This window comes from Stegodyphus dumicola, chromosome 2 (genome assembly GCF_044657685.1).
Source record: "Stegodyphus dumicola isolate Sdum_Otavi_A_Nest chromosome 2, ASM4465768v1".
Taxonomy (NCBI): Eukaryota; Metazoa; Arthropoda; class Arachnida; order Araneae; family Eresidae; genus Stegodyphus; species Stegodyphus dumicola.
The window spans coordinates 53,312,963-53,330,370 of record NC_140769.1 but is presented as its reverse complement, the minus strand read 5'-3'; the positions used below and the strand labels follow the sequence as shown (position 1 = coordinate 53,330,370).

Below are 17,408 nucleotides of genomic sequence, written 5' to 3'. Positions count from 1 at the left end.
ATTATTGATGTTTAATATATACTTCACAAAAATTTTCTCACACAGAAGAAAGCTATTTTAACTACTTTATTTAAGTTGCGTCAAGTAGTGAATATAATAACAATACTCAGCAGTGATTAAAATAACAATTCATGTGCAATATATAAAGTCAAGAAATCTTAATGAACATCAGAAGAAAAAGATGTTCAGAAGAAGAAAAAGATGTTCCTTTATTGTTTACAATACTTTTTTCTATTTAACTAAGTATTTATTCTTATTCCAGTATTATATTCTTTTTCCAGTCATTAGCTATTCATGTACATTATTTTCTAAATCTTTTCTCTCAAACATATTTCATTTGACATCAAGACACCTTCTAGAGACATAAGGTATTTTTTGGAAGCAGGAGTCATATAGCCACTTTACTTAACCTGTTCCGCCAAACTAAGTTAATGGCACTCCAGGGTTAGGAAGTCATCCTAGTCATTGCTATCAATCTGACAGTTAGGCCGCCTTTCTACATTTATCCTTAATCTTTAGATTCTTGGATATAATTATTTTCATTCACTTGCTTCATTATCTCTAAGATGCCCTTGTTGCAGTAATAGTCCGTGAACAGTCTATTCACAGGATATGTGATGTAGTCGGAAGAAAAGAGCTGCTGTCGAAGGTGCTCTGTCAGAGAGCGAAAAATGAGCAACGCCTTCACCGGGAATCGAACCATGGACCTCTGGAATACGCGTTCAGGGTGCAAACCCCCACACTAACAAGGCAGGAGTACCTTATATAATCCCGCATTTATAGCGCGACTGGGGTTTTTAGGAGAACCCAGTCGCCAAATCCTGGGTGTGGAGAATCATCATCCACCATCCTTTTAGTTCGGGCGCCACTGTAGAGACATTAGGATTTTTTCGGAAGCATGAAAGATGAAAAATGAGCGGCGCCTATAATATTCTATTTACTTCGTTTGCACTTTTAAGCTGAGAAAGATCAGACTTACATACTCTAAGAATTTAACTTATTTGCATTAGTCTTCATTAACTTTTGTTGTAGTTTCATAACTATAATTGCTACATGTATACTAAATTGAATAATTGAATGTGAAAGTCTCCACTTATGCTTCATTTATTTCAATAAAACAATAACCATCTTTGCTGCAACATAAAGAGCAAAACTAATTTTCCTCAATTTGAAAGAGTTGATTGATCCCCAAAACAAAGGTCATAATGGTCTATAAGTTTTGAAATTCAATTAGGTGTCTCAATGTGTTTTCCAATGTGAGTATCTGAATTCCCCTGTATTTACGTTGCACATGGAAACAACCATGAAAATCTCATATATGAGTCTGTTTAACACAAGAAAATAATCGGGACTTCATAAAAATTAAGAAGCGCCTTTAATCGCCATCAGTGTTTAACCTGATTTATCTAGCTAATAAAACACAACTTAGTCATAAAAAAAATCTCTCCATACCGTTTTTTTTAACTTACTCGTAAAGCATTATTGGGTAGGTGCGGAAATTCTACTTTTTAGTCCTTTTCAAAAGTCAGATACTTGGAAAGATACAAATTTTTATTTTAACCTGGGTTTGATGTTTTTGGAAATGTAATCAGTGCCTGCTACATTTTGCTCAAATGAGATTAGAAATAACAGAAACAATGATTTGCATTTATTCGAGAAGTACTGCAACACTCTTGCTGTACAAAACTGCACAATACATTTCATTAATGTTTGTAGAAAGTATTATTGAGCCATCCAATAAGTAATGCAGTTTTTATATTACTTTCCTTTTTTCAAATTTAAGATAAAAAAAAGTTCTTTTTTAATCTAAAATGTACTCTCCTTCATCCTCTGGTAGTTTTTAATAGTTCCGATGACAATTGTTTTCCGTCAAGATTTATAGAAAGTTCTTGCCGAGCTCTACAGAGTTTCGAGGAAGAGATCGTCTTCTAAGCTATAATTTCTGGAACAACTATCAACACTTTCTTATTTTTATTTTTCAATCCCCCACATACTGCATTAATATTCGTGTTAATAATTATTTAAATAAACTCAAACCAAAGTATGCCGGACATTCTTCTTTGTCATTTTTACTTATCGCTGAAAAAATAACTGCTAAATGCGAATTGCACTTTTTAAAACTTGAACTAAGAATAAAAAAAGGTAAAATTACTGGTCGCTTTTATAGGAAGTTGACACAGTTTACCCAATCTCCTTCTGACTTTAACCACATTATTTATGGGATGACCCAATATTTTCAAAAAGGAGGCAGAAAATTATTAATAAAGGTAAAAGACTCTAGAGCTATTTTTGTGCGAAGAGAAACTTTTATAAAAGGTATTACAAAGGAAACTAATTTGAATATGCTTCACACATCAAAAAAAACCATAGCCAACCTTTTCTAAAGTGAGAAAGTGGAATGGTACAAATTTAATATAGATTTCAGCTTTTAGACCACCAAAAGATACAATTTGGAAGGAAAAAATGAAAACTCTAGATTTACAAAATGCCACAGCATAAAATCTGTGGCGATTTATCTATATATATCCATTCCTTGATTTTATATGATTTTATCTAATTTCATTTCTCCGTTTATTTGGGTCCAGGTCTGAAACTGATTCTTGACCTGATTTTCTTGAAATTTTTCAGCCATACAGTATAGAGGCATTAAATTAATTGGAAGCAGGAGTCATGAAAAAGGAGCAACGCCCTCACCGAGAATCGAACCACGGACCTCTGGAATACGCGCCCAGCATACAGACCACTACACTACGAAGGCGTGCTAAGAAGGCGGGAGAAATACCTTGTAACACATTTGTGATACTACAGTATTCCACAAAAATAGTTTCGAATTCGATATAAATAGTTTTTTTTAGTGCTGAATGTTTCTCACAAATTTTTGTTTAAGAATCAAACTAACCACCGCATCATTTTGATCTTCACTCCAGCGGTTCTGAGACTGTGGTGCATTTATTTTTAGGGATACGATATAAAGTTTGGCATTCTTAGGAAGCATAAACTATCGACTTTAAACAGACTATAGAAAAAATAGCTTCTTTTCTTGAGATTACAAAAACAAAAGTTAGAAGAAGCGTGTACAAGGCCCTTTTATTTGAACACAAAGAAATAACAATGACCCAGCTAGGATTTACAGAAGCCAACACTTCTAGCTTAACTTAAATACGTAATGTGGAACTGAAATCAAATGTAATAGATTAGCTTAACGGCTGTCAGGATAAAGTAAAGCACAGGAAAGGCTGTGGTTTGTAGAAAACCTGCGAGACAAGCCTAATGGCTAGAAGCAGTCAACTCCATAGAATCAAATCACTATTATGTCAAGATAACAACGTAGCCTCAAGTAGGTAGAACACGCTCTAAGAACAACTTGCGAAATCTTCGCTTAAATAAATAGGACTTCTTTCTCCCTCAATCTGAATAAACTCTCACTATCCCATTTACATTCTGGCATGAAAAGTGTCGGCGAAGAGAGAGTGACAGAAAAGAACTTCCCAGAATTGTAATTAGAAAGTTTCATTTGGGATCTAGACTTTTATCTTTTAAATCTGAAGCAATTACTAAAGGAAATGTAATGTACTTTTTACGAGATTTTATGATGAAAATTTATATTTTTATTTTATTTCATTTTCGGCTCATAATAATTCATTCGCTATAGAGAATAATTTTGAAATACTAAAATTATTTAATAATTTTGTATATTTTAAGTAATATTAAATTATGAGTAAAATATGTTTTTCAGTAGTTTAAAAACTGCCTCAGACTGTTGTCAGATAACTAACATATCTTTTGAGCCTTGTCTGGGGAACTTCGTCTTAAGTCTATATTAGGCTTTTCGCAACGATCAAGGAAAACAATACGAAAATCTTGATATACATTTTCGGATAAACCAGAAAATAGCAATTAAAATAAAAGATTTTTTTAAAAGAATTTATAACGTAAATTCTTGGTGTTTCAAAGTGTATTTGGCTTTTTCGGATAGAGTACAGCTGCTGATAATGATGGATTTTTAAATCAGAATGTTTGATTCTTCATTGCTAGCAGCGTAGGATTTTTAAGTGATGACCGAATTGGAATTTTAAATATAATATAAATTTAAAAATTCAACGATATCTTCTGCCAGATTAGAAAAAATAAATTTCCTACTTTCAGAGGCGTTTTTTTTTTTTTTTTTTTTTTTTTTTTTTTTTTTTTTTATAATCACTTTCCCGTAATCAACAGAATAAAATGAGTAAAATAAAATACATAAAATTACTTTCTAAATTATTCCTCTTTAACCAAGCTCACTAAAAAGTAAAAAAATATTCTTTTATTTACTTAACATTCTTGGTCATATGAGAACCAAAATAAAATCGTAAGGTTATTAACTATTGAAAATTTTAAAGCGAAATTTTCAACTGCGAAGCGAACTGAGTGTAATTATTGTTATATAGGTCATTTTTATACTATTTAAACAATGCCTCAAAATTCTGTTAATGTTAAATGTCTTCGAATATGGAAGCTCTGATTTGGTTTTAGTTACATATACTAATCAAGGATATTATTAATAGCTAAAAATAATTATTTTTACTTTTCAGTATATTTATACAAATGTGAAAACAGCATGTCTTTAAATGTGCTTTACTAAATCTGGTGCTGAAAAATACAATATGTGGCCCCGGAAATTGATGAATCGTTGTCAGTCACACAGTATCTTTGACATATTGTTGCGTGCTTACGGGTTCGTAATGTATTAAACGTGTACAGATCCGATGATAAAACTAATAAAATTTGACTTGTTAAAAATTTATTTTACCAAAAGAACACTTTACTACACTGGAACTTTCCACAAAAATACTCGTACAGCTTTTCTCAGCATCATAGAGCACAAATAGTTACATTTCAAACTACTAAGAACGTTAAATATAACACAATGCAACGTGCTTGTAAAGAGTAAAGCTCACATGGAAATATCTCAATACTCCGAAGTCGACTCTGAAATAAACAAATGACAAATCGACGTTCTCTCCTGCCTTATACTGTTTTTCCCCGGCTGCGAAGAAATTTCTAGTATCTTTCATTTCTCAAAATTACTGGAAGGCATTTACGATTAAAGTTACTCTAGGAATCGTGATACGATTATAGTTACATATAGTAATCAATTACATCACCAGTTATAGATATACAGAGACTGGACCAAAATGTCACAAGTCGCCAAAACCATCACCAGCTTAGAGCTATCTCGCCAACTTAGCGACAAAACTATTTACTGAATGTTAAATAGACTTGCCCCTATAATCTTATTTTCCCCGCAGAGTTTCAGCTTTTTCAAGCATTATTATACCATATTACATACATTATACTAAAAATATTACAATTTCATAAATAACACAAACATTAAATAACACACAAAATAACAAAAAAAAAAAAAAAACATATACACAAAAATTTTTAACAATATCTTTGAAAGTGTAATAGTATATTATCTGTCTGTGCAGCAGATACAGTAGGCATGATAGATACAGTAGACAAATAATATTTTTATGTTTTTCAAAAGCAACAAGATTGTTGATAAATACATACTATCTGAATATGAAACAGTTTTATAGTTATTTCAAAGTATACTGTATGTATTAGATTTGTTTATCTTATGTTATTATCTTCCTTAACGCCACCGTATGAATGTTAAGTAAAGAGAGGAAATCACATTCGTAGTCGCATTAGGTTTTTTTTACTGAAAGCAGGAAAGATGAAAAATTAGCAACGCCTTCGCCTGGAATCGAACCATGGACCTCTGGAATACGCGCCAGCATGCAGACCACCACACCACGAAGGCACGCTAAGAAGGCGAGACAAATGTCTTATATACTCCCCCTTTTAAAGGGCGACTGGGGTTTTAGGGGACCCTTTGGCCAAATCCTGGGTGTGGAGAATCATCATTCACCAATCTTTTAGTTCCAGTGCCAATGTAGAAACATTAGGTATTGTTTCTGGAACCAGGAAAGATGCAAAATGAGCGAGACTTTGCCGGGAATCGAACTACGGACCTGTGGAATCCGCACCCAGCGTGCAGACAACCATATCACGAAGGCACGCTAAGAAGGCGGGAGAAATACCTTATACATTTTCTTATAACGAAATATAACAAACATAAAGTGATAACAAAAATATTGTAGGTCGCCAGGGAGGCGAATCCTCTGTGAACATTTTAAATACATTTATTTACCACATATGCATGACACTTAAATTTTTCAGCTGTGCACAATAAATCAAATCCAGAAATCATTTAATAAGTATCAATTAGAAAGCTGTTTTAAAACATCTTGCCTATTATTTAATAGGTGGTATTTCCTAAAATATTTCACTTATGAAAATCTATATTGATAAGGGTCTAAATAATTTCCCCCATATCGTTCAGAAAGACTAATGAAAAAACTAAGAAGTAAGTTTTTTCTTCCTTTACCTCAGCTTAGCTAAATCGAAGGAATATAAAAGAATTTCCTATTCATAAAGTTTTTTTAAACGTTTGGTAACAATATTTGCATAAAAAAGAACTTTGCAAAGTTATGGATGAATGAGCGTATCTTTATAAGTATACAAATTCGTTCATAAAAGAATTGAGGGGGAGGTTACATAAAATACTTTTAGAATAGCTGAAACGAACATAAGCTCGTATTCAGAATTTTAAGCTTCCTTAGTTTTGCAGGAAATAAAGTGTGACATAAGATTTTATGTGTGTAGATACATTTATACAAAAGTAAAAATTTTAGAAACGTTAAGTAATGAAAATATAACTTCTTTAAGAGTTCTTTGTTGAATTCTAAAATAAGTTTGAATAAAAAGTATAGTTAGAATGGCATATTCGCGAAATGAACGAAACTTAATTAAATACATAAAAAGATAATAAAATACTTTAAAAATTTCTTTTAGGATTTTCCTTAGTTTAATCTCTTTTTCATAAATTTTTCGTTTTTATTTCTGGCTACCTTTATTAATATTTTGCTTTACTTTTGCTTCTTAATATTTTGCTGTGTATATCTCATACTAAGTTTGAAATGAGCTACTAAATTACGTATTGCATATATTTTATATGCATAGAGAGATATATATAGAGATATATATATTTTATATGCGTATTTTCAGAATATAAAAGAGATTAAAAATAAGACCGTATATTTTTATATGTGTAAGGTATTTCTCCCGCCTTCCTAGCATGCCTTCGGGGTGTAATGGTCAGCGCGCTCGGCGTATATTAGAGAGGTCCGAGGTTCGAGTCCCGGCGAGGGCATTGCTTATTTTTTATGTCTCCTGCTTCGAAATAATAAAGTCTCTACAGTGGCGCCCGAACTAAATGGTGGTAGGTGATGATTCTCCACCACCAGGATTTAGCGATTGAGTCCCCTTATCCCCAGCCGCCCTTTATAAGGGTAGTGTATAAGGTATTTCTCCAGCTCTCTTAGCTTGCCTTCATGGTGTAAAGGCCAGCACACGCGTGCGTGTTCGAGAGGACCGTGTTTCTAGTCCCTGCGAGGGCATTGCACATTTTCCCTCTCTTCTGCTTTAAAAAAGATACCTAGTGTTATAAGGTATTTCTCCCACCTTCCTAACACGCCTTCGTGGTGTAGTGGTCTGCACGATATTCCAGAGGTCCGGGGTTCGATTCCCGGCGAACGCGTTACAAGTTTTTCATCTTTCCTGCTTCCAGTCAACCTAATGTCTCTACAATGTCTACACATATTTTGCAGAAAAAAACAAAGTGGTTGTGCATAAATGACAACCTCACATATATTTTGCGGAATAAGGTATATCATTTAACGTGTCTGCATTGACCAGCACGTGCAGCTAGCATTGGGAAGTTGTGGGATCCCATTCCCGAAGGCACGGTTCATTAAAAATGAGCCGTAACAAGTCTATCGCCAAATAGTATGCGAACTAAAATGTGGTGGTCTGTAGCTAATCATCACTGCTCTGAGACCCCCTAAGACAACTCTTCACAGAAATGAAATATAAACCGAGTAGCATGGGGCTCCTATGCTTGTAGGCCCCTCAGCATAGGCCCAGTTGGCCCATACTTTAAGACGACTTTGACCTTAGGTTCGTCTATTGCAGATGAACACTCCAGTTTGCTTTTCAAAGCCTTCCTACTCTTCAAATCCCAGTGATTCTACAATATGAGCTTAATAACCCAAGCGTTAATTAATTAGAAAATTAATTAAATCGTATAATTATCATTTGACGGAGAACTGAATTTCTTTTGACTTGAAAAGACGCAGCTATAAATTATCTTAATATATTTTAAAATCATGAGTTTCGCAGAACTCTTTTCGAAAGGACATTTTAATTGCAAAGCGCCATGGTTACTCAAGTATTAGCACATCCAAAGCTAGGATATTTACATTTCATTTACTTTAAATCTTCATTCCATTTTTATTAACGCCGTTGTTTGCTGAGTGCTTCTGATATAACACAGATCTTCTGTATGATGCTCGTTACAGACAAAATTCTAAGCTATTTTTCAGTAGTATCAAAATCAAAAACTTCCACTGAGAAGTATTGTCGTAGCAATAGTATGGCGCAACCGAAAGAAATACTGAAAACTGTTTAGAAATTAACGACTTCTTACTAATAAATATTTCCCCTGTCTTCTGACTTCGAAGAATCAACATAAATTTCTTAAAACTTTGCAGATGTTTTTGTTTAATTGCTTTTATATTAGATTGCAAATAATAGTACTCATAAAAACTGTTTTGCTTCTTCATGAACGTTTTCACGGTGTACTAAATAACAAAGAAAACATATAAACCACAAAAGTACATATTCGGATTTATTTGGTAAACAATGCGGATCTGGCATGAATTCGTTTTATGTGAATATTTTCCAGTATGATCAAATGAATATTCTTATTTCTATTTTTCAATAGTGCAAGCAACTATAAATTGCATCAGTACTTTAGATATGAATTCAAAAATTCCCGTGAGCTGCTTTCGAAGAATAATTACAAGTATTCCTGCTTTTATTTGGCAATTGGTTCTCACGGAGGAAAAAAAAAAGAATAAGATACATAAAGATATAATGAACGCGCAAAAGTAAAAAACTGGCTTAAAATAAAAAAAAATAAAATAAATAAGTATAAATAATGCGTTGTTACCAAGTGAATCATATAAAAAAGTGTAACGATATCTTTATTCATAATAACGCTGTTTAATTAAGTATGTACTGATTCAGCTTTATAACAAAGTAACTAAATACTTCATTTAAAATACAAAATGAGAGACTATAACTGACGTTTTGAACATAATACTGAGGAGAAACGGTAGTAATGTAAAACTGATATTTTATTACGAATTAGCTAGGTATATAATTCTAAGGCATTTTCTCCGTCCTTCCAGCATGCCTTCGTGATGTAACGGTAGCACAGTCGGCGCGTATTCGAGAGTTCCTGGTTCGAGTCCCGGCGAAGGCATTGCTCATTTTTCATGTTTCCTGCTTCAAAAATCCTAATGACTCTGCACAATAACTCTATAAACATCTTCTATTGATACTTATATCCGATTAAAAAGACCATCAAATTAAACCGATAACATATTGAAGTACGATTTTAATGAACAAAAGGCAGGCGTTTTGTTGGATTCTTATAATATATTTCTTCCCAATTTAATTAAAATGGAAAATTTTAAAATATTCGTAGTTTGGAAGAGTAATATATTCTATATTTCTTTTTTAAACAATGAGATGCTTTTGGGGGACTGAAATATAAAATTATTTAAAATGATTTTGTTCATTCCAGATTTTTTTGGAGCAAGTTAAAAGCAGTTATCATGTTTAAGAAACTGTATTATAAGCTGTAATACTCGATGCAGCTCATTGTGTAATATCTGTTGCATTTAAAGTGTAGAACCAAGGAATAATTCATTAACTTTATGATAATAAACAATACCTTTTTCCTCTTAATCCAGAGAAAGTGTATTCAAAACTTACTCCAAATTTAGGTTGCTTTTTTTCATAATTAGCCCAAAAGGGACGCTAGTGCCGAATGCGATTCTCAAAACAGCGTTTTGCGTTGAATCACTGTAAATGCCGTTTCCCTTTTCAGATTATTGCCACCAAATATTATCTCCCTGTACTATATTAAAAAAAATTAAATAATGAAAAATTGACATAAATAGGTGTATGTGCTTGCATTGTAAAAATATAACGGTACCTAGAGCCATTCAATTTTGAAATTTCGATTTTCGAATTTGTTTTATTACTTATTTTCTAATTTTTAAATTTTAACCAAATTTTTTATTAACAAACTCAGCGATCAGTGGCAACTGTGTACGGAATAAAACATTCTTGCTTCCATCGCTGGAGACTTGCTATTGGAAATTCTGAAGATATGCTGTTTTTAAATATTTTGGGATTTTGCTGCTGAATTGAATTTTATGCGGAGTAAGGCCCAAGAACGTGATATTCAATAAATGAAGTGAACACAAAAATCATTAATAACAAAAGGACAAAAAAAGTTTTGCAAGTCCATTTTGATGTAATAAACTGAGAATAGAGTTAAAAAAAAAAAAAAAAAAAAAAAAAAAAAAAAAAAAAAAAAAAAAAGCTGAAAATGTATGCCAACACTGAACACTGCATCAGGAATTCTAAACGTAAATTGCTATACTTTTAAAATTTTGTAATTTTGCTGTTAAACTGTATATAGCAGTTTCTTAAACTGTGGATTACTGTAGCAGGGAGTCGCCAAAAATTTTAACAATTTTGATATTTCTTTAAATTATTATAATACTTTTACACAATGGATCTGAAAACAGATAAAGATAAAACAATACAGCAAAGAAAAAAAAAGGTTTCGTCGCATGTTCATTTTCTTTGCTTTGCACGTGACGCTTTCATTTCGTCTGTTATTTAAAATTTTCACATTGTTCTATGTTTTAAAATTAGAAATTAAAATTAGTGACCTAAAACTGCAATAGTATATTACAGTACAAGTGAAAAGGTTGACTCACGCGTGTGTCGGATTTGCGAAATACTTATGAGGTCCCACAAAATTTTTGTTAAAACTATGGGGTCCTGGGGGTAGCGAAAAAATCTCAGTGATAAAAAGGGGTCGCGACTGGAAAAGTATAAGAAACCCTGGTAAATGGAGTAAGGCAAGAAAATGATGCTTAATAATAAAACAAAAAAGACAAAAAAATTGGGTAAGTAGAAGTGAATGCAACAGCAAATTGGTATATTGCAAACTCAAAAAGAACGAAAAAAAAAAAAAAAAAAAATTAACGAACCTTTCTGGGCGACCTTTAAAATCAGCAATCTTTAAGATTTTTTTCATATCTTTAAAATTTTACATGAACATGTTTCTTTTCCTTTTAATTACAGTTAGAAGTCCTAAAATGTTTTATGAAATTATAGTAGCTGGACCGAATACAATTACACTAACTAGATTTATTAAAGTCATTATAAATTTTTCTACTTTATGTTAACTATTTTGGTAGTCATGTAGAAGAGAAAAACTCATCATAAAAATTTAATAAGTTTTTTATATATTCTAGTGATTCAGTTTTCTGTCTTAATTTGTAAAAACTGTTTTTAAATCTCAGGTAATTACTTAACAAAATTTAAAGCACAATGTCTGAAAGTTCATTGCAATAAAATGTGTAAAAAATTAAGTTTTCAAATGATCTTGGCCTTTTTTTGATTAACGTAAGCAATTAAATGACCTTGCAGACATACAAAAGAAAGTCCTATAAGCTATTTCTCCCACCTCCTTGGCGTGCCTTCGTGGTGTATGGTTCTGCACGCTGGGCCGGTATTCCAGAGGTTCGCGGTTCGATTTCCGGCGAAGGCGGTGTTAATTTTTCATCTCTTCTGCTTCTAAAAAATATACCTAATGTCTCTACAGTCCTTCTGATTATGCATAGTCTGTCAACTCAAGTTTTATATACCTGGGGTAGATATTAAATATAATTTATTAATATGTTAAATCTTTGTAATAATTGCGACACCATGAAGGAATTATGCAAATTAAATCAACTTCACAGTAAATGTAAAGTGAGATGAGACATGCAAGTGATTAGAATTACAAAGAGATTGCGCATGCGTGAAAATAGAACCGGCCGCTTATTCGATGTATATAAAGGATTGCAAAGTTACGTTGAAATCTGTTTATCATCCCTATCTGCGGTGAATGTTTAGTTAATGGTCAGTGTGCCTTGTTAACAGCGCAAGGTGGCATACCTACAATTAATAGGGTTCGAACAAGGCCGCATCGTCGGTATGTGAGAGGGTGGACTTGTATCGAGTAATTGCAGCCCGCATGCAGCGTAATGCCACAACAGTGATGCGTGTGTTGAAGAAATCAACAGAGACGAAACAGACATCTCATTGCATGGCTGTGACCTATCGTACTGCGTCCTCTCGTGTGTAAGCATAACGTTGGATCATAGCTACAGGTGTGTTGCCTAGCTCCATGGATCTTCGCCGTCTGCTGCAGCATGAACTGCGTGCCAGAGTTTCCCTATGGAGAATTTCTAATGTCACTGAATCACAGACGCCTCTGACTTCAATGGGATCGGCAATACAGTGCGTGGCTTGCCCTGTGACAGTGGTTTTCTCCAATAAATCTCGCTACAATCTGGAGTACCATGATGGAGGAGTGCACGTCAGACAGTGGGGAACGTCTGCTCCCACTGTGTGTTATCCAGCGTCATACAGCACAAATGCCTCGCATCATGGTGTGGGGAAGTATTGGGTATAACTGTCAATCCCATCTACCGCAGAGTGCGGGCAACCTCAACAGCGATCACTACATAAGAAGTTGTAGAGCCAGAGCTCCTTCCCATTCTTTGATGCATTTCGGGCGCTGTATTTCAGCAGAAGAATGCTCGTGTACATGTTTCTCAGACTGCAAAACCTTCTTTAGAGCGCAACACGTTTCGCTTCTTCCATTGCTTGCTTATTCCCTACATATGTCGCTCATTGAGCATGTCTAGGATTTCATTTGGCGGCGACGCTCGTACCGCTGGTGGGGCGCGCACACTAAGACTGGATGATAACGTCAAGTCGAACCCATATGGAGTGTCATTCCCCAAGATAACATTCAGAACCTGTATGATTCAATGCCAGGACTTGTACAGGCTGTTATCGCCCAGCGTGGCGGATAACAAAGTACTGATATCCTATTTTTTTTTTTTTTTTTTTTTTTTTGTGTGTGTGTGTGTGTGTCTGTGTGTGTATCTGTGTGTTCGCGTGTCTCTACTGTCTTGCAAATTTGATCATTTATTTGTACCACTGTCATTAATATGCGGAATAAATTTCACTCAATCCGGTAATTCCTTCATGATGTTGCATTTTTCACAAGCATTAATGCATATTTAGAACTAGAAAATTGTGGACTTAATTGACTCTACATTATGTTTTTTTGAAACAGGAGACTTAAAAACTGAGCAGTGTCCTCGCCAGAACTCGAACTCTGGACCTATCGAATAGTCGAACATAGTTCCAGTTGCAGCATGAAGGCACCGGGAAAGGAGAGGAAAAGTGGTGGTGTGGTGTGGTGTATTTAATTATGGCAAAGCACACTAGGGCTATCTGCCTAAGAGGAGGGATGCCTTTCGTGGAGGACTTTCTAAGAGAAACTGGCTCGTATACACGTTACACATGGGGAAAACCACGAAAACACCCATGCAGCCAGCCCGTTCGCGGGATTCGAACCTCGGACCGAACTACCAGTGTTCAGCGACTTTACCGCTCGGCCGCTGGTGGGCCTTCGAGAGGAAAAGTACTTTATACTGTTACCGAATATCTGGAAACATCCGCCTATATATGTCGAATGAAATTTTGTTCACTTTTATGTACACTAATAACTCGTCTGGAGAATTTTTAAATGTTTTATTATAAGTTACTTCTCCCGCCTTCTTAGCATGCCTTCGTTGTGTAACGGTCTGCACGATGGGCGCGTATTCCAGAGGTCCGTGGTTCGATTCCCGGAGAGAGTGTTGTTCATTATCACTCCTGCTTTAAAAATAACCTAATGACCCTACATTATTTTATGCGTTTTCACATTTTTTATTGTTTATTTATTTGCTTCTTGCTACTTTAATTCTTTCAATTAATATCTGTCGACCTTCTACCTACCTGATATTTCTGAAAATTTTTGGACTTACGTATTTGCAGTGACAACACAATATTTCTAAAAAATTATTTTCAGCGTTGAACTTTTTTTATATATTCGTGTTTATTGGTAAAAGTAATCATCGCAGAATACTGATCTTACAGCATTTGAATGATTAAAAAATAGTCTTCCAAATATAAGCTGACTTTCATAATTTCTAATGTAATTTATCGAAGTTTGGAGGTTTTTTAGAAATCGCCCAAATTTTTAAGTAACGCGCATTTTTTTAAAATGTGGAATTTTTAAGGATTAATCCTTCCTTTTTAGTAACCTTATGATTTCAAAGTATAAAGATATCAAATTTTTGTATCAATTAGAAATTTAAAACATCAAATTTAAATTTACACCACTGAATAAATCAATTTGGGGGAAGGAAATGACGTCACGCTTATTTCATTGCTACGCTGATCAGAAGAATAATTTTATTGTATTCAGGGGTGGAGTTTTTTTTCTTTATTGCATTTCCACAATATGTAAACTGAAAAAAATAAGGGAAAGAAAATAAAAAATATTTTAAATAAAAAATGCATAAGAAATTTTTAAATGTAATTGTTTTAGTCAAATAAGAAGTATTTTAGCTGTCGGGATATTAATTATGATATGGAATTAAAAATTATATTGTACGACTCCTGTGCAAATCGTATTAAGCCATTTTCCAGAATTTCAAGAAAGTGATAATATGAAAATGACATGTAAAAAATTCTTCTTGATAGTTTTAAATTAAAAAATCCTCACTGCCAGCAGCCGAGCCATTTCCTTTTTGAATTTATAAAACCCAAAACTGCTATGAGCTTTAAAACCCCATCTGACCAAAACTGCCATGATAGGTTTGAGAAACAGAGCATGTGCTTAAGCCAGTGTAACTTGTTTTTCCTACATCTTATTTTTGTACAGCACTTATAAATGAATTATTCTCTTTCTGAATGAGGTTACGGAAAGTAATTCATTCTATGGAGCTACAGGTAGGTGTAGTTAAAAGAACTAGTATACGCGAAGCGTTAGTTGGAGAGCTGACACTCAGAGAGTCATTGCACAGAAAATCGTTAGCAAGAGCATCGTAAAGACAACTGGAGAATGAATCGTTGACTTGCAAACTGGAGACAGTTTTAAAATCATTCTAAATTGTCATCTTGATAACTGTGTAAACTATAAAATGTAATGTAAGAGAAACACGCCATAGTATAATTTAAAAATTCGACAAAAAGCAACTTTTGTTTGCCTTAGATTTCAAATAAAGCTCAAAAATGACTTTTATTCAAAAGCTGCGCTGAACAAAGGTTGCATTTTCCCTTAATTATAGTATCTAAATTTAAATTATTCCTATTATAAATGGTAAAGAATTTCATTTTTGAAATTTTTAGCGTTTTACTCAGATCTTTTTTTTTTTTTTTTTTTTTTTTTTTTGTAAAACATAATTCATTTTAAATTTTATATGTTTTTGAAATCAGTATATAATATTTAATTAGTTTTTATCAAGTTTTCTTAAATAAATTCCTGGAAGCATGGGCTAGCCATATTATCAAATTTTATAAAAAGTAAATTGTTTACTATACATTAAGTGATTAAGTTCAAATTTAATTCAAATTTCCTTAACTTTTCGTTTTACAAAGAAATCCTCTGTGCATTTTATATTGATATAAAAAATGCGTTTTTACTTTAAGAGGTAAAGTTTACTTCACTAATTTACAGAAAAGTACCTTAAATTAAAAAAAAAAAGTGACAGCAGTAACAAAGAGACCCAAATAAAATAATATTAATTAAAAAAGGAAAATAAATGAATAAAAAAAAACAAGCCCCCCTCAGAAAAAAAAAGTCTAAAAGGTTTCAAATTTTAAATTACGTCCAAAGGGGCGTTTTTTTAACGTTTTGTGTGTTACCTTTATTTATTAAATGTCATGTTCTTTGCGCTTAAACCATAAATTCAGTTCAGTAGCAATGTCGCAAAATAATTTTAAAATGAGCATATGTTTAGAATATCCGATACACAGTTTCGCGCCCGCTGGAGATAAGATGATTTTTTTTTTTCCGCTGTAGAATGTTGACATTGCTCGCTTTTAAATCGTTGAGTTTCTTACTCAAAAATTCGTTAGAGTTTTACAAAATATGGAACCAAAAATAAAACAAATTCTAAATTTCAAATTGGGTCTTCCACATGCTCATATTCGTAGGAGAATTACGTCATTCAAAATTCGATGGCTCTGTCTACCGTTGTTTTATCACAAAGCGAGAAATATGCATACATTTATGCAGATTTTTCGTTATTTAATTTCTTCAAATATAATGCAGGACTCTAACATTTGGTGGCAACAATTTGAAAAGTGAAACGGACATTTATAGTGAACCAACGCAAAATCGCAAAACGAAAACAATAGTCCTTCAAGGACAAAGCCCCTTTGAACTAATAAAAGTAATGATATAATTTCTTGTTGTCATTACATTAATTGAATTAATTTTATCACTTGCCTACTAAAGGTATATTTTCTACAAGTAGGCAAGCGTAAGTTTCTTTGCCTTTGCAATATGTGCCGTACATTTTATGTCTGTACATAGTGACTGCGCTATAAAAATTTAGTTGCTCTTACTACTAATATTTGTATTCCATAACTCCTCCAAATGTATAATATTGTATAGAATGTATAAAAGTAAGTATTAATATTTTAACTCGCTCCCAAAACGTCTGTTTTCCCCCCTCCACACTTTCATATAGATGAAATAGTAGTTCTTCCGCTTTTAAATTCATTCATTATTTGAAGAAAATAATAATAATAATAATAATAAACAACTGTAGCATACTTTTGAAAAACTCAAGTCATTTTCATCAGAACCGAAAATAGTGAAGTGAGAAGTCGTTTTAATCAAATAATGAACCGTAGAATACTGTATTATGTAATAGTGATAGAACGCTATAAAAGTAAAAATGAGAATACATAACAATTTAATTTGCCAGAAAGTTCTCTCCACTCTGTCTTTTGTAGACACCTCTAGAATTAATTAATTCTTAAAGTATATAGTATAATTAATTTAACATTACTTTCATTATTGGATTTTCATACATAACACAGGAAAACTAGTTTGCAGTAATTTTCTTCCTAGGATACGGAGGAAGAAAGTGTAAGCAGTTTTTAGTTTTAAAAGATTATTTATACTTTCCTGTACTCAAATTTAGAAAATCGTGCTCAAAATAGATTCTTTTAGAAGACAGAATTATATCTGTGCTTCTTTCAGAATGCACATATTTTGAAAATTAAAAATCTGATGCGGACGCCACATGACT

General features: G+C 33.0%; 1 protein-coding gene across 4 annotated transcripts in view; it reads right to left on the bottom strand.

Moving 5' to 3' along the window:
• The window catches only part of LOC118200485 (homeobox protein orthopedia-like), a 131,104-nt gene that overhangs the window by 12,568 nt on the left and 101,128 nt on the right, over positions 1–17,408 (bottom strand). The window lies entirely within an intron of this gene.